Source organism: Zootoca vivipara, chromosome 5, assembly GCF_965207765.1.
Source record: "Zootoca vivipara chromosome 5, rZooViv2.hap1.1, whole genome shotgun sequence".
Lineage (NCBI taxonomy): Eukaryota > Metazoa > Chordata > Lepidosauria > Squamata > Lacertidae > Zootoca > Zootoca vivipara.
Genome location: NC_142588.1, coordinates 965088 through 980831, shown reverse-complemented (window position 1 = coordinate 980831; position 15744 = coordinate 965088). Strand labels below are relative to the sequence as shown.

The window sequence follows — 15744 nt, the reverse complement described above, 5'->3', positions numbered from 1 at the left end:
GTAAAGCTGGTTGTCAATCTGAGGGTGTGATAGTCCACAAACATTATACTGTTTCCCCAGATATTGGATTCCCCATTCTCTAAGATTTGACTACATGAACGTAGCTTTGCTCTTTCCAGTTTCCACATCCTTGTTTAAGCTTATCCAAATGTCTAATTACAGTCTTGCCAGGAGCTTTCTGGTCCAAGGAAAGCCCTCCATACAGACACAGGATTCTCCTTGGATCCATTAGACCAGAATCTGTGGATGTCTCCTGAGCCAGATGGTTAAGTATAGACTCTTATCTTCCTGTTTTCTCTAAGGCACTTCGCTTTGAGCTGATGGCTTGTGCTGAGACTCAAAGAACAACCCCTTGCTCCTTTCAGGAGTTATTTTACAACCCTCTCTTTTAAAACCAATGACCTATTACTGGAAGAGATGGGGCTATTAGCCATGAGAAGTTCACTATGACCTCCATATTCAGAGGAAGAATGTGCCTGAGTTCCAAATGCTGGAATTAAACCACAGATGATGACCACCCTGAACTTGTTCTGTTTGCAACTTTGTGTGGCGATGACCCTCCTTCCCATGAAATCAGACACAATACACACTGTATAGATTTTAATTGGGCGAAAAGGCCACAACTTTATTGGTTACGGATGTTGAGCGGTATTGGCTTAGGCATTGGAACCTAACCACTAAATCTGACTGCAACCCGTGTGTTGCAGTCTGTGAGAAGTTAACCACCAGCAAGGTGCCCAGTGATGTACATCTACCGGAGCAGCCTTCTGTGGCTGCCGTTGGGGCGTGCATTACGGCCCTGACCTCCGCAGGCTCAGGACAACCCAACACCTTTATCAGAATATTTCACTACTCTCTGGGCAGATGATGATGTAATTTATGCAAATTTCCAATGCCTAACCGCCAAACCAAAGTTGTGACGAATTGCTATGAGGTAGGCGAAAAAACCATCTTGGCTAGCCCAAGTGGGAAAAGTCCTACCAGGCCCCCTGGCCAACCAAGGCGACCAACCGAAGTCCATAGCAGCGTCAGCCTAGCCTAAAGGGTGGGTGGGTGGGTGATCCGAACAGCTGAGGGGGAAGCGGGCAAAGAGGCAGAGTTCCCGCCTCCGCTCTGTTTAAAGGGGGGTGAGGCCCCGCCCCCTAGCCGACCTTATTGGTCAGCCCGGGCATGACGTAGGCGGGAACTCCCTGCATGCGAGGGGCTGGGCTCCCAGCCCCATCGCGAGAGTGCAGAAGGATCCCACCCACAACACCACCTCCGTTGGGATGCGGAAGTGGTTTTCCCAGGACCATCCAGTTGGATACTAGGGCTATTGATATATCATCCAAAACTGGTTTGAAGCCCATATCATGGTGTCTTGGTTTCATAATTTTTGACCTTGGCAATAGAGCACAAATTATGATATGTGTTAGGTCTGAGTGATGCCTGACTTTTAACATTGTGATATATCACCAGCTAAACACCACGATATACTGATATATCACGATGTCTGAAATAAGGATGTAACTATGTAGAGGTGAACAGGGCAATGTCCTGGTGCGACTTAGGGGGCCTAAAACGGATACATTTTTACTTACCTTAACATATTGCTGCAACTGTTATTTTATAGTTCAGCGCAACGGAGCAGAAGGAATCCTGAGAGAAACGATGACTGGCTTCATGGTTTTTCCCGCATCGCGAGTTTTTACATAGAACACACATCATGACTCACGATATATCACAGAAAATATAGCATTTGGGGGAGAGGGGTGTGCTGAATCCTTCCCTCTGAGATGCTAGTTTTCCATCAACATGGTGTGCGTTTTGATTTCAGGAGAATAATTCAAATGTCCAAGACAGGAGAAGCTGTACCACTTCATTCTACTGCTTGTAGATTGTGTTTTTTAGTTGTAAGAAAAGTGTCTTATTTTTTTTGACAGAACCTCCAGTGCTGTTCTGTTGTTTTGATGCTTCAGAGCAACAGCTATTACAGGATCCCTTCTACACTCTGCTGAGTCATTGTTTTAATACATATTCTGATATGAAAGCTCAGTCACCTATTGAATCCAAACACCAGTTTTTGCAACAGCTATGTGTTTGCTTCCAATTTTCTATTTGGAAGCAACTTCGGCTGAATTTGTTCAGTTGTGAGCAAATTTCTGCGTTGCTGTTTTGCTCTTGCTTCATGCCTAGTTTTTAAAAGAATCTATTAAACAGGAAAAGGAAGAATAAAAGGATTAGAACAGTAGTAGCCAAACTTTTTTGCAATATTGTCTCAAGTGACTCATTCCAGGGTGTGGAACGATGCCACTATATTTTATACTATGTGGATATGGGGGATGTAGGTGGTGCTGTGGTCTAAACCACAGAGCTTAGGGCTTGTCGATCAGAAGGTCAGTGGTTCGAATCCCCGCGACGGGGTGAGCGCCTGTTGCTTGGTCCCAGCTCCTGCCAACCTAGCAGTTCGAAAGCACGTCAAAGTGCAAGTAGATAAATAGGTACCGCTCCGGCGGGAAGGTAAACGGCATTTCTGTGCGCTGCTCTAGTTTTGCCAGAAGTGGCTTAGCCATGCTGGCCACATGACCTGGAAAAACTGACTGTGGACAAACGCCGGCTCCCTCGGCCTTTACCTTTATGTGGATATGATGATGAAGAAATTATTGTACAGTGAGGGGAGATTCAAATATTCTATTGTAAACATGGGGGGGGGAGTTTGTAAAGGATTAATTGCGTGAAGAGATAAACCATCAGTTCATATTGGCAAGCTGGAAGTTGTGCAGAGGAGGGCAACCAAGATGATCAAGGGTCTGGAAACCAAGCCTTATGAGGAATGGTTGAAGGAGCTGGTATGTTTAGCCTGGAACAGAGGAGAGGAGATTGTCAGCAAACACCATGGGAGACGCCAGGGCTCCGTGCCCTCCCGGCCGGCCTGCCGGGTGTCTCACCCTCCGGTGCAGCTTGAGATAACAACCTAGACTCCAAGAGCCTAGGCACACTGTTGCAGAGTCCACGCAGTCAGAAATGATGAGAGAGAGGATAGTTGCATTATTTACAAGCGTTTATTAAGCATATCTCAGGAGAGAGAAAAACATGTCCTATCCTACTCGATCAGCACAGCAGAGCAAAAGGAAAAGCAATACACAACGGAAGTGCACAGACATGTGACATACAACAGCTACATACCTGTACCTTAAGGTGGAACTGAATTCCCAACATTGTTATGAATGCCCAAAAGCACCTGTTCCTCATAAGGCCTGGTTTACAGACCCTTGATCATCTTTGTTGCCCTCTTTTGCATACGTTCCAGCTTATCAACATCCTTCTTAAACTGTGGTGCTCAGAATTGGACGCAGTTTTCCAGATGTGGTCTGACCAAGGCAGAATAGAGTGGGACTATGATGTCACTTCAGCTGGACACTGTAGGCCCTCCCTTCCTCTCTCTCATAGAGAGGAGCAAAGGGCATTTGTATGACCAGTGCCTTTTTTCTAAAAAAAATGTTTAGGGGTACTCTCATTTTCCTTCTCACATTGAAATACTGCCCCTCAATGAGGTCAAACTTAGATTCACAAAATGTTTAGGGGTATGTGTACCCCTGCGTTCCAATCTGCAAGTGCAGTGGGAGAACAGTATACCCTGCTATTGGAAGGCCACCTGTCATGGATGCTTTAGTTGAGAGTCCTGAATTGCAGGCAGTTGGGCTAAATGACCTTCCAACTCTACAATTCTATGATCCTATGATTCTGTGCTGAGACGACGATACTTAGCAGGAGATTAAAGGTTGTTGGTGTCTCCTTTGCTCTAGGCTCTATCATGCCACATTGCTTAAATATTTCAAAGCCAAATTAATTATAATTTGTTGCATGGCATACCTAACATGGTTTGAATCTGTCACAAGCAACAGATTCTTTCATTTATTTCATCAGTAGCCCTTAATTTTTCTCCTTGCTTATTGCTGTGAATTTTGTCCAAGATTTTCTAAGTGCAGTCCTTGTTTAGCACTCAGTGTTTTAAACCGCAGTAGCGTGCTCATTAATTAATGAAACACTGAAACAATATGTAAAAGTACCCCGGCCTTTCAACTGTGCTCAGACATGAATTAAGTGAACAGCAAAATTAACAAATAACAGGGATGCATGCAGCCTGTCCCTTTATTTTTATACTGTTTTCTGCTATTCTGACTCATTGTCTTGGATAGCATTGCTTTGAGAAAACACACAGCTGTAAATACAATATACTTCGGCATGTGCATTTAATGTGCATGCTGCCAATTGCTTTCATTATGAGATATTCCTATGCACATTTCCACTTTACAGACTTCAAATTATTATTTTTGCTTTTGGTGGGCATAAATTGGGTCCCTACCAGAATGCACAGAAGGCAGGAAGTACCTGTGGATAGAGATAACTTTACAGTAAGGCTGGATCTAGACGCATCAAAGAAGCATTTCAGTTTAAAGCGTTGTAAATTTAAACAAGGAAAACAGGTAGAATAAAATGGGGGCTCCACATCTCTATCTGGTGGCACAATGTTATATTACACATACAGCACATATAAATCGCTTTTTCTTTACCAGTCTAGCTGAGTCCCAGGTCTGCAACTTACACAGGGGTTATATTCCAGGGACCGTGCCTAATGTCCAAACCGCATATATTCAAAACACATTGAGTGCAATGGTGGGTAGCATTGTCCAAGTCTTTCCCTCTGGATGCCCACCTCCCATATACAGTATTAGGATTGAGGCACCAAGTTAGGGAGATGGATAGCGGCACATGAAACCCTAGATAGCACAAAAATTGTTGGCATACCATCTCAGACAAATGTCACTGGCGTAAATTCCACAATTGAGCATTTGAAGCTGAAAGTGATGTTGGATGTAGAGGCATCTACATCCAACAGAAAAGTAAAATTAATAAAGAAAGAAGAGAAAAAGTAGGTAAAATAGTAGGTAAAATAGAAGAGGCGATAAAAGAAAAAGAAAAGGAATTGGCTAAAAACCCTACAGATAATAAAATAACATTACAAATTAAGATATTACAGAATGAATTGTCGATGTTGGTGGGGAATGAGATTGAGAGGAAAATAAAGTGGGCAAAACAAAAGACATTCGAAATGGGAGGGAAAGTAGGAAAATTATTGGCGTGGAAATTAAGAAAGGAACAAAATAAGAGGATAATTACGGCGGTGAAGGAGGGGGAAAAGTATTGGACAAAGAGAGAGGATATACACAATTGCTTCAACAATTATTATAGAAAATTATATAAGAAAGAAGAAATAAGTAAAAAGAAATTAGAGCAATACTTTGAAAAGAGGAACATGGAGCAAATAAAGGAAGAAGAAAGAATAATGTTAAATAATCCAATAACAGATCAGGAGATAATGGAAGCAATTGGGAAATTAAAACAAGGAAAATCCCCGGGGACAGATGGGCTGTCGGTACAGCACTACAAGATATTTAAAAACGAACTAAAAGAGATATATAAAAGACTCGTGAATGAAATTTTGGAAAAAGGGACCTTTCCCAAATCTTGGCAGCAAGCGTTCATCACACTAATTCCAAAGGGAGAAGAGAAAGATGAAAGTGTAGGAAATTTTAGGCCGATTTCATTATTAAATTTAGATTATAAAATATTTGCATCTATCTTGGCAGAGCGTCTTAAAAAAAATATTAAGTAGATTGATTGATAAAGAACAACAAGGGTTTCTACCCAAGAGAAGAATGGCAAGCAATATGAGGATTATATTAAATGCGATAGAATACCTAGATTGGCACCCAAGCCAAAAAGCGGCGTTCATCTTTTTGGACGCCGAAAAGGCTTTTGACAACTTAACCTGGGTGTTTATGGAAAGGGTATTGAAGAAAATTGGTATCGAGGGGAATTTTTTAAACGGGATTAGAACAATTTACAATGAACAGTCAGTGAAATTAATAATTAACGGGGAGATATTGGAAGATTTAAAAATTAGTAAAGGGACCCGACAAGGATGCCCACTATCGCCCCTACTTTTTGTATTGGCGATAGAGTGTCTCATTAAAGACATAAAAGAAGACGATAATATAAAAGGGTTAATAGTTAAAAACAGCATATTTAAAATCAGAGCGTTCGCTGATGACATTGTAATCATATTGGAAGACCCGACAAACTCAATCCCGTTCTTAGAGGAAAAATTGAAAAAATATGGAGAAATTGCAGGGCTAAAAATTAACAAAGAAAAGACAAAAATAATTACCAAAAATATAAAAGGAAAAGAACTAGAGGACATGAAAAAAATATTAAAATGGGGAATAGTTGAAAAAGTAAAGTATCTAGGTATAAATTTAACATCTAATAATGTAAACCTATATGAAGAAAATTACGGGAAGATCTGGAAGCAAGTTAAAAAAGATTTAGAAAAATGGGGGAATTTAAATTTATCAATGTCAGGAAGAATAGCCGCCATAAAAATGGCAATTTTGCCCAAATTTCTTTTCCTCTTTCAAATGCTGCCAACAATTGGGAAAACTGAAATTTTTGAACAATGGAGGAAGGAATTAAGTAAATTTATCTGGGGAAACAAAAAACCGAGGATCCAATACCGGCTTCTAACAGATGCTAAAGAAAGAGGAGGTTGGGGAGTGCCAGATCTCAAAATTTATTATGCAGCAACAAGTCTATGTTGGATAAAAGAATGGATCATACAGGAAGATAAAGATCTATTGGAATTAGAAGGTTTTAGGAATGTGTTGAGCTGGCACACCTACCTGGTGAAGGAGAGAGAGAGAAGCTATAAAGAGTTTACAGATCACATTATAAAAAGGTCACTATTGAGAGTTTGGGAGGATAATAAAAAAATCTTAGAGCCAAAAACACCCTGGTGGGCCTCCCCATTTGAGATGACAGCCATAAATAGAGGGAAAAAAGAAGGGAAATGGAAAACATATCAGGAGATAGTTAGGAGAGAAGAGGGGAACTTTGTATTGAAATCACATGAAGAGATTAAAAAGGAATGTACAAGCTGGCTCCATTACAACCAGGTCCAGAGTCTCTTCCAATGTCATAAAAAAGTGGGATTCCAAGAAGGGAAATCAAAATTACAGGAATTATTGATTGAAAATGGGGATAAACAAATTACTAAATTATATAAATTTTTATTAGAGTGGAATTTAAAGGATGAGGTAGTTAAAAATGTAATGGTGAAATGGGCGCAAGATATTGGCAAAACTATATATTGTACACAATGGGAGGGACTCTGGAATGAAAGCATGAGATTTACAGCCTGCACGGCAATAAAGGAAAATATGTTAAAAATGATTTACAGGTGGCATTTAACCCCAGAAAAACTACATAAAATATACAAAGCAGGATCCAACAAATGTTGGAAATGCCAAGAAAAGATTGGTACGCTCATGCATTGCTGGTGGCACTGCAAAAAAATACAAGAATTTTGGAACGGGATTTACGAGAAATTAAAAAGCATTTTAAAAATAACATTTGAAAAGAAACCGGAACTATTTTTGTTAAGCATGCTACCAGAAAATATTCCCAAAGAGAAGAGAAACGTAATATTGTATGCAGGAGCTGCAGCAAGGATAACAATAGCACAAAAATGGAAAGGGGAAGAGGTGCCTTCAATTCAAGATTGGTTAACTAAAGTGATAGAATATATGAATTTGGATAAAATGACAGCGGCCATAAGGAATGTAGCAAAACAGAGAGTACAAACGGAATGGAAATCAGTGGAAGATCACCTAAAAAAAGAGGGTTTGAACTGTGAATTGGTAGTTTGTCTAATTTAATTTAAGGATTGCTTAAAGAGAAAATAGGGGAAGTAATGGGAGAAGAGTTACCCACAAAAGGTGGGAAAACAAGGAAGAGGAAAACAGGGAAAATAGAAAAATGGCGAGAAACGGTATATCATCAATCGGAAGTTTTTTTATTCATTCTTTTATTCTTATTTTTAAATATATGTATATATACATATATGCTTTTTTTTCCTTTTTTTTCTTTCTTTTTTTCTCTCTCTTTTTCCTCCCCCTCTTTTTTTCCTTTTTTATCCCCTCTCTTCCTTCTCCCCCTCTTTTATTTCTCTCTTCTTCTTTTTTCTTTTTTCTTCTTCTTCTTTGCTTTGTTTCTGTTCTTCAGAGTTTTGATGTATAATTTGGTATATATATTATTTGCAGTTATATTTGTGTTTACTTTTTCGCGTTGATTTTGTTGATTATGTGGTTTGTGTGCATGTAACTTTTTTAAAAAAAATAAGAAATAAAGCTTTTTAAAATTTAAAAAAAAGAAAAAGAAAGTGCCAACCGGTGCTGTCCTAATTTGACATCCTGCTAGAGCAAAGACTACATGATTTTTTTAAACTCAAGTAAAGCTAAACACATATCTGCATATGAAATGTTGGACAAGCTTTCCATTCTACTAATTCAGCCAAGACTGGAAAGACATTTCCTGTCTGTTATCCACACAGCAGATCTTGCCCATTGCTTGAACTTATGAGTCTTCAGAGCCTGCCGTAAATCACAATAGCGGCTGCCAAGAAAATCAATATGTGTTTTAGCAGCAGCTTTTTGAAATCTGTTCATACTCTTGGCCGTGGTGGAGCAACACAAGGAAGCAATACTTTGTGAGGAGGACCCCCTACTGCTCTGCAGAAGATGAAGTTAGCAAATAAACACTACTCCCCAGAGCATCACTTATGAGTATCTCTTAAGGTTTTTTCTTTTCTTAACTTGGCTTGCCAAAAAAGGCAGGAAAGCACACAGAAGGAAGAACTATGAGTTTCAGCTGCAGCACTTAAAACCAGCCAACCACATTTCCAAATGTAGGCCTGCAGATATGTGTCACACACATACGGTAAATAGAATCTTGTGGAAAGGATGCTAGCAAGCACCACTCTTCTTAGAGAATAATATTGCCAAAACAGCAACTAATTAAACAGTCTTTTCTTGCTTATAAACAGTAAATAAAATTATAGAGCCCTTGTGGTGTAGTGGGGCAGAGCGGACTTGGAGAAGCTTGGCTAGCACCTACACTCGGCAGTCAGGTAACTGCTGGGGCCAGGACCATCTGATGAGGCCTGCAAAGAGAGTCCATTGTTGCTCTGTTCATGCGTTGTGTTGTCTGGGTGGAGTGTCCTCCTAAACAAGGGCAGCTGCTACCATAATGAAAGGAAGCAGTGAGGAGAGGCAGAATTCTGTGTTTGTTTCGGGAAGGGGTTCCACCAAGATTCAAATCAGACAGCACAAAACATCAGTTGCAGTAAACTCTTATTTCAAATTGCATTCACTTACACTGAGGAGGGACCCAGGTGGGTCTGTGGTTAAACCACTGAACCTAGGGCTTGCTGATCAGAAGGTCGGTGGTTCAAATCCCTGTGACGGGGTGAGCTCCTGTTGCTTGGTCCCAGCTCCTGCCAACCTAGCAGTTCGAAAGCACGTCAAAATGCAAGTAGATAAATAGGAACCTCTACAGCTCTGCTCTGGTTTGCCAGAAGTGGCTTTGTCATGCTGGCCACATGACCTGGAAGCTATACGCCGGCTCCCTCGGCCAATAATGCGAGATGAGCGCGCAACCCCAGAGTCGGTCATGACTGGACCTAATGGTCAGGAGTCCCTTCACCTTACACTGAGGTATTAAGACTTCCTTACGCGATAGATTTTCACAAAAACGGCAAGCCCTTTTCTGTTCCTCTGAATTTTTAGATGCATCCAAAACGTATATTTGGGTGACACCGGAGAGACCTGTCAGAAGTAAGCATGGACCAATGGTACCAAACAGTATGGGAAACAGCCTTACTAGAAAAAATTAACCAATAAGCTGAAACTGACACGGGGACAAATAGAAGAAGATGACTTCACCCCGGTATGGCTCCGCTTTATCACATCACAGCCCAGCAAGACAATGACAAAAATCCACCAATAGCATACAAATCAATATGGCTAACCTGATCCAAAATACCCACCCACCCCACGCACACACGAAACAAAGACCACCACAGCCAATCACAAATGAACAACGATATCCTAGGCCAACCCCAACATTTCTCACCACCAAAGGAACACAAGCGAACAGCAGAGAACCTACACAAGCAACGCTGACAAAAATCCCAAATATATTATGCAAAATAGAAACATCTAGATTTTATTAGCACTTAGAAAAGCCACATTACCTGCCATCCATATCAGTTGGAAATTGCTTAGTGAAGAGAAATTCATATTCTGCACCTCAAAGCACACAAGATCCAACTTTCAAAACCAATTCCCCTTGAACTTCCTACACAAACAATCCCCACCCACTTTATCTCTGCCGCTTCCGAATATTTTACTGGGTTTGGGGTGTCGCCTATGACACAGCATGCCTCCAGACTGTCTTGTAGGGACTTTGATTGAGGGATTCATGCTCCTAGCAGTATTTTAAGTTTGTGCAATTCAAGCAGGACAAATACAATAAATACATGAATAAGAATTGTTGAGATTTGGAAAGTGAAGGGGAGATGTATTGAAAAGTGTGGGATAAACGAATGATTAAAGGAAAGATGTGCAAACACCCTGCAAGCAAATCAAAAGGAATGTTCGTTGTCGTATAAGTGCCCCACGAAGAAAAATGGAACAGATGTTCAAGAAAGACTGGCCATAGGCTAACCACTGTGTAAGCTTTATGCAAGCAAATCAGGATGAATGCTCAATAAACAGGACATCTGGAGGAGCCCAGAGATGGTCTAAACTCTTGCTACTGTCATTAAAAAAAATAAGTTTTATTGGAAGCCACGTCAAGCCTTGAAGAAACGGTGTATCCATTTTTTAAATGACTAACTTAAATCAATATTCTGCACACATACAGGATTGGTTATGGAACCAAAACACCCAAATTAATCACCCTGTACTCCTTGGTTACAAAAGGGATAGGTAAGGCAGTGTAAATCAAAATAGAAAATACTTTTTAATTTAAAATAATTTTTAATCAAAACAAAGTTACTGGACTTCCTGAACACATGGCACACAGTAAGTATCTTTTTCACAAATGTGGTATGCTTTTATTATTCAGTTGAATATTTCCGTGACTTCGTTGCCCACATAATCATGCTGAAAGGATGTAAATCTTTACAGTCCAACCCACAAATCACACTGGAATAGAACAGAATAGAATAGAATAGATACTTTATTGTCATTGTACATAGTACAACAAAATTGAATGCCAATTTGGGTTCGATTGGTTTGGTGGCTTCTGGATGAACATCTCCCACTCCACCTGCTGCATCCATAATGAGCAGGCAGAGGGAGAACAGAAGACCTTCCTCAAAGGAAGGAGTGGAGGTGCTGTTCTCTTGTGGCTCTTTTCAGAACACCATGGAGCCACTAGCTCATCTTTACAGGCCAGCTGATCTTTAAAATGAGGGGGCAGCTGGTCCAACTCTCTCGCCTTTGCTTCCTTAAGATATACACATCCACTGTTTGGCTATTCTTTAACTTTGAAGTTAATACCAGTGAAATCTATGTGCAACCAACATGTGTTTGCGGGTAGTGCTGTTGGCATCAAAGGGAATGAGAGCCCAGTGCACCAGCTCTGTAGGTACGCAAATTACGAGGCGGATCTGCATGATTCTGAGAAGATCCTCACATTTCTGAGTTGGGACCACACCATTAAAGAGGCATCTCAAGGCAGGTCAGGGAATCCCTAAGCCACTAGCAGCCAGTGAGATGCCATTGGTGGAAGACCATTGCTCCAATCTGAAGCTCCCTCTGCCATGCACTGCACACCAGGTCAAGCTCCTTGCACATCCTCTCTCTCCCACAAAGGGACCCATTGTGTTGGGAAGCCAGGAGAGCAATGGTGGTCAAAGCCACACGACCCCAGAGCTTTTATTGACACAACGAACCCCCAAATTTGGGATCCCCTCTAAACTGGTGCCAAAGTTTTTTACTCATTTTGTAACTCAAGCCCACATTTTGGTGTTTTTTTTAAATGATTTTATTTTATTTTCGCATTTTCAATTTTACAATATACAAACAGAATAAAAAATGAATAAACATAAAATCCCCTTTGACTTTCCTCCCACCCCCCTTTGTGGATCTTCATCTAACGATTTCCCCCTCTGCATTTCTTCCGTAGCTCTATTTTTATAAACCCTTTATCACTCCATAGTTCAAATTTTTGCTACAAATTCTATGTCAATCCTCCCAATGTGTGTGTTTACAGTAATTTTTTTTAAAAAATGCAAACTTTCCCCATTCTTTATTAAAGTCGGTCTCTTCCTGGTTTCTAATTCTTCCTGTAAGTTTTGCCATTCCTGCATAGTTCATCAGTTTTATCTGCCACTCTTCCTTGGTCAGAGTTGTTCCATCCTTCCATCTCTCGGCTAACAGCAGCTGTGGTTGTATACATGAATAATTTTGTCTGGTCCTTCGGGATCTCTGGACCTAAAATACCTAAAAGAGAAGCTTCTGGTTTCGGCATTTATTTCCAATACATTATATTTCATTGTACCTCAAACCCCACGTTTTGTACCACTCCCCAAACTGAGTAATTGATACATCAAACTGGTGTTTGTAGTTAACACCCAAATATCAAACATTGTCCTATTCACTCCAAACTGCTGTGAGACTTTTGCAATAGTTTTGTACAGTTTTTTAACCACAACCCCTGTGTTTTGCACTGCCTCCCTCAAACTGAGTAATTGATACTCAAACCCGCAAGAAAAATACTTCATTAAGGAAATTCTTTCCCCTGCCCAGGATGCTTCCCCACTGGTGAATTAGGAAGCCACAGTATTGTATCCAAGTTTTAATTTCTCATTGATGCACAAGGCATTTATATCAGTCACTGCCATAAGCAGTTAAAAGGATTCGGTTTATGTGAAGCCCTAAAACAAGGATAAATCGGCCCTGATGAAAAAACATTGTGGGAAAGAGATCTGTTTACATCAGGCTTGTTGTTTTTTGTAATTTGTTTTTGGTCCACTTTGTGCTGATGGGATCTATGGAGACAGAATAAACATAAGCAACTGCAGAACGTGCTTCAAACTCTGGGTTCAAAAACCGCTTGACCTAGCTTCGCAAAGTTTATTGCTCTACAGTGGAGAAATCCCTTGGTGACACAACATTTTCTTACTCTGCATGTTCCTTCGACAAAAAGCACTATATCCTCTTATTATCATTTAGGCATCAACTGCAAGGAATCCTTTCAATTAAATTTTAAAGGGGAAAGAAACACTAGTCTTTATTATCATGCAGTCACATAGCTGCCAAGTTATCCCTTTTTTAAAGGGATTTTCCATTATGCTGAATAGGCTTCCTCGCGAGAAAAGGGAAAACTTGGCAGCTATGTGCAGTCACCTACAGAGGAAAACATTGTGGCATGGATTAGTATTTTGACTTTGCTTAACCTCTCTCTCCCCGCCCTGCCTCTTTCTACATACCCCCCCCCCAACCCTCCTCCATAAAAGGGATTAATGTGAAGCCCCAACTGAGAGATTATTTGAATGAATTACACATCAGATTAAGGAAAATCTTGTTTATTTATAGCAGCATCAAAATGAAACCTTCACTGCTTAAAGACGGAAAGTCCATTTCTCTTCCCTGAAAATAAAGAATATAATTCTTGGTTTCGCATGAGACAAGCTCCATGCAGCTGCAACCTAAGGACTTCAGGAGGCTTCACAATCCCATGTTTGCTCTCAACCCCCATCCTAAATCAGTGGACTGACATGCCTGTCAGTCTCCCTACTAGTAAAGAGACAAGACGCATCACAGGCAGAAGGTGTGTGATTGTTCCCCTCCCCCGAGAAGTGGTGTGATCATTTTCTCTAGTACACACACATGCACACAAGCATTTAATGCTATTAAATTGCACCCTACATTTCACCGATGAAATGTGGACACTTGTTCTTATTTGCGACACTCCCACTCAGAGAAAACCCATAAAGACAGAGAGGATGCTTTTTATGTGGTTTGTAGCACGGTCCCCATCTTAAAGGATTTCAGGTAACAGAGCTGAGAAATCAGAGGAGAGGATATTAGGCTACATGAATTAGTGGCCTTTCCCTCATAAGACAGCCTCTTATGTCCAGAATAGCCGTATTTTCACATCTGGAATTACTGCCCAAGCAGATGCCCTGACTAATATTGTCACATATTACCGAAAAGAAGAGCCAGTGCTCTGTATTCTGAAACAGGTGTGTAAATAAATACAGTCATACCTTGGTTCTCAAATGCCTTGGTACTTGTACGTTTTGGCTCCCGGATGCCGAAAACCCAGAAATAAGTGTTCTGGTTTTTGAATGTTTTTCGGAAGCCAAATGTCCAATGCGGCTTCCGCTTGAGTGGAGGAAGCTCCTGCAGCCAATCGGAAGCTGCACCTTGGTTTTTGAACTGTTTCAGGAGACGAATGGACTTCCGGAACGGATTACGTTCGAGAACCAAGGTACGACTGTAGTGTAAATAAATTCAACTAACCCAGTATGCTTGCCAAAGCCACCACAAGGTCTCCCACTAGCACAATGAGGTTTTCACCCTCCCTTGCACCCCCCAATTCCAACCTGGCAGGTCAGGGGAAGCCCCAGAAAAGTGAGGGGAGAGAGGGGGCACCATGCCATCTCTCAAGCAGAAATGCTTGTGCTCAGGAGAGGGAGATGTTTAATTGCTCCCAATCAATTTAATTTTTCTAAGAAATTAGGGATGTTTAACCTTTGCACACCACCTCAATCTCTGAGCGATATGAGATTCCATGGTTTCCAGGCGCTTACTCAGGCTTCATGTTTCCTTTTGGAATGAGACACAGCAGAGACTGTGGTGTCTTTAGGATATGTGGTTTATTTACGCATATTTGCAACCTGAGCCTGAGATGGGGCCTCTTTCCTTTCCCCCCTCTTAATCACCCCAGCTACGACTTTACCAGGCTAGCCTGGCTATTCCCAAAAATAGATCCAGGGATTAGAGGGAGCACACAATTTCACACCCCCGACTCACAATATTATGCTTTATCTCACAGTTGACTTCGTTGTCTTTACTATAGAATTGCTTCACTATCTCTCTACCTAATCTAACAAATTTTTGGGTGAGCCATGGTTTCCAAAACATACACCATCTGCTTTGCACTACTTCTGACAGTGGTATAAAGCCATGGTATATATCAACCTGGGAAGGTTGCCAATCTAGGAGATGGAAAACTCTGACCCCAAACCTCTGCTGCCTTGTGTGATGTCTTCAAGAGAAGAAAAGGCTAAGGAGTGAACATTTCACAAATCTGGAATGGAATCCCGAAGGTGGCTGGATATGCCTGCAGCCAAGCTGGTGCCGAATGCCTTGCTCTGCTTTCCTTTGGGTCACATCAACAAGGCGGAGAGAGGAGTTTTGTTGTCTGGGCAGCCCAGGACCTCCCTACACCCTGCCCAAGCTTGCGCCCCAGGGAGGTCACTTTGGTGCTGCTGGAGGCGCACTCCATTGTCTCTTGAGACAGACAGATGCTAAGAACCAGTAGCTGGAAGTCAGCCAATGTGTTATGGATTCATTCCCATCTGTGATCCTCAGAGCTACAGGGCAGCCCCTGTCAACAAATCACCTGTAGTTGGAGAAGGGCGTAAAGATACACCCAGATTTCATGGAAGCTCCAGGTCTGACTACCAGCTGTAAAAATTCACACTGTGGTTGGCAAATGATGACATCCTTACTTTTTACCAAAAATAAAAAAAATCCTTCAGTAGCACCTTAAAGACCAACTAAGTTTTTATTTTGGTATGAGCTTTCGTGTGCATGCACACTTTGTCAGATACACTTGAAACAGGAG

At 41.2% G+C, this 15744-nt stretch overlaps 1 long non-coding RNA gene across 2 annotated transcripts in view; it reads left to right on the top strand.

Moving 5' to 3' along the window:
- LOC148685541 (uncharacterized) overlaps positions 1-9539 on the top strand; it is a 98253-nt gene extending 88714 nt beyond the window's left edge. For both annotated transcript variants that reach the window (XR_015950081.1, XR_015950082.1), the window contains exons 4-5: positions 163-265; positions 1613-9539. This is a non-coding gene — a long non-coding RNA (uncharacterized LOC148685541). The remainder of the gene's footprint in view (positions 1-162; positions 266-1612) is intronic.
- The last annotated feature ends 6205 nt before the right edge of the window (positions 9540-15744 follow it).